This window comes from Cebus imitator, unplaced genomic scaffold, assembly GCF_001604975.1.
Source record: "Cebus imitator isolate Cc_AM_T3 unplaced genomic scaffold, Cebus_imitator-1.0 Scaffold232, whole genome shotgun sequence".
NCBI lineage: Eukaryota > Metazoa > Chordata > Mammalia > Primates > Cebidae > Cebus > Cebus imitator.
Window position 1 is genome coordinate 2,539,950 of NW_016107547.1, and position 2,826 is coordinate 2,542,775.

At 34.4% G+C, this 2,826-nt stretch overlaps 1 protein-coding gene across 1 annotated transcript in view; it reads left to right on the forward strand.

Moving 5' to 3' along the window:
* Nucleotides 1-2,826, forward strand: part of STAG2 (stromal antigen 2) — a 142,758-nt gene that overhangs the window by 91,276 nt on the left and 48,656 nt on the right. The window lies entirely within an intron of this gene.

Consider the following 2,826-nt stretch of genomic DNA (forward strand, 5'->3'; position numbering starts at 1 on the left):
CATAGCACCTTTAAACAATCTGAGTTTAAGATCTACTATGTTAATATCTGATTGTGATGTTATGTTATTCATATTTTTCCTTTTTAAAAAATGGTAGTAAAATACAGATTATGTAAAGTTCACCATTTTAACCATTTTAAAGTGTAGTTTAGTGGCATTATCTATATTCATGTTGTTGTGCAACTGCCACCACTATCCATCTTCAGAACTTTTTCATCACTTCATTCTGGAGCTCTGTACCCATTAAATACTGATTCTCCATCGTTCCCTTCCCCCAGATCCTGGTAACCACTATTTTATTTTCTATCTCTATGAACTTGTCTATTCTAGATACTTCGTGTAAGTGGAATCATGCAATATTTGTCCTTTGCATCTGGCCTATTTCACTCAGTATAATTTCTTCAAGTTTCATACATTATTATAGCATGTACTCCTGTTTGTAGCTGAATAATATTTCATTGTATGTATATTCCACATTTTGTTTATACATTTTTGCATTGATGGACATTTGGACTGTTTTCACTTTTAGTTATTGTCAGTAATGCTGCTATGAACATAAATGTGCAAGTATCTGTTTGAGTCTCTGCTTTCAGTTCTTTTATGTATACCCATAAGTGGAATTGCTGGATCATATGGTAATTCTGTTTAATATTTTTTTGAGGAACTGCTGTAATGTTTTCCACAAAAGTTGCACCATTTTACATTTTACATTCCCACCAGCAGTATACAAGATTTCCAGTTTCTGTACAGCTTCACCAGCACTTATTTTCTGCTTTTCATGATAAAAATTTATCGGGTTATATCTCTATAGCAAGCACTTGGGTGGTATGTTGAGAGACTTAAAAATCAGAGTCTTCTCGTTTGAAAATAATATAACATTTTATAAAAATACCTAGAAATAAACAAGAAATCCACCAGATATACATGAAGAAGCGTTAATAAAATGCAACTAAGGGACATAAAAGAAGGCTTGAATTTGAAAAGCTCACCTAGGAAAACTCACTATTTAAAGGCTTGTGATCTTCCTATTCTGTGTGTTTATCACAATGTAAATAACAATGGCAGAGTATCATTTTTTTAGCCATAGCAAGCAAATTCTGACATTTCATATGGAAAATTTATCATGTAAGAGTTGCCAGAAGAGTATGATACCCACTAATAATGAGGACTAGCCCAATATAATTTTAAGTCACATATTATAAAACCATAGTAATTTAAAAATTTTGGTCCTGGTATATGAATAGACAAAAAGATCAGTGGAGCAGAATAAAAATAGAGAAACACATATGCATCTATAAAGTGACCATGTCAGGTTTTCCTGAGCATGATACGAAAGCTAGACATAAAAAGATCAGTGAATTGACTATATAAAACCTAAAAATATCTGTATTCCATAAAACACCATAAACTCTGAAAACAAATCTCAGATTGGGCAAGATATTTGCATCAAAGTAGTTGATTTTTGCAAATCAGTTAAAAAAATCTGTAATAATAGGAAAACAGTGAAATATTATGGATCAGATCATTGACAGAAAAGTACAAATTTAAACATATGAGACGATGTTGGGCCACACTTAACAAACATATATCTTAAAGTGAGAGTTTTAAATCTGTTTGCTTGGCAAAAATAGAAAGTGTTTGGTAATTACACTATGTTGTTGAGGCTATGCCATAACAGGCCCTTTTACATTGTTGATGGGAATATAAATTGGTCTAAGCTTCTTGGAGAAAAACTTCAGTATCTATCAGAATTTCAAATGCTCATGTTCTCTAACAAAGCATTGTTTGTAAGAGCAGAATTTTGAAAACAACCAAGGGTGCATATCAATAGAGGAAGAACTAAATTAGTATGTAAGATAATGCTAATATAAGCACTTTATAGGGATAATTTCATTTAATACCACAACTCAGTGAGATGGTAGTGGTTATTCTCATTTCTGTGAATCAGACAACATTGTAGTAATTAAAAAGAAGGCAGTTCTACAGCTATTGATAATTCAGGGAATTCACTTACTTTGGAATTTCTTGAGCAGTCTGTTAACTGTTATATACCCCCCCCCTTTTTTTTTTTTTGGTTTGAGACGGAGTGTTGCTGTCACCAGGCAGGAGTGTAGTGGCGCAATTTCCACCTCCTGGGTTTAAGTGATTCTTCCACCTCAGCCTCCCAAGTAACTGGAACCACAGGCGCATGCCACTATGCCTGGCTGATTTTTGTATTTTTAGTAGAGACGGAGTTTCACCATGTGGGCCAGGATGGTCTCGATCTCTCGACCTTGTGATCTGCCCACCTCGGCCTCCCAAAGTGCTGGGATTACAGGCGTGAGCCACCGCACCCGGCCTCTTTTCTTTATTTTTAATTATATTTAAAAATCATAAATGTTACATACATATGTCATATATAAAAATATTGAAAGAATTCTGAAATAAAGTAACAGTACTCTACATATATTTCTATAGTTTCTTTCCCACCATCCTCTACAGTACACTGGAGACATCTTTTTTTCTGATATTCTTATCAAAGGTGGTAGACATGGCCATTCATGCTGATTTTCAGCCGTTAATATACCTAATAGTTTAGATTTCTTAGGAATGTTCCTTTTCAAAAAGTTAAAATGAGTGAACTTCTGTAGGGTTACAGTACTTTAACTTGTTTAATTTAATGTATTTTTGTTTTTTAGAGACAGGGTCTTGCTCTATCACCCAAGCTGGAGTGCAGTGGTTCAATCATGGCTTGCTCCAGCGTCGCTCTCCTAGGCTCAATCTATCTTCCCACCTCAGCCTCCTATGTAGCTGGGATTAAAGCTATTATAGTCCCACCATGTCTGG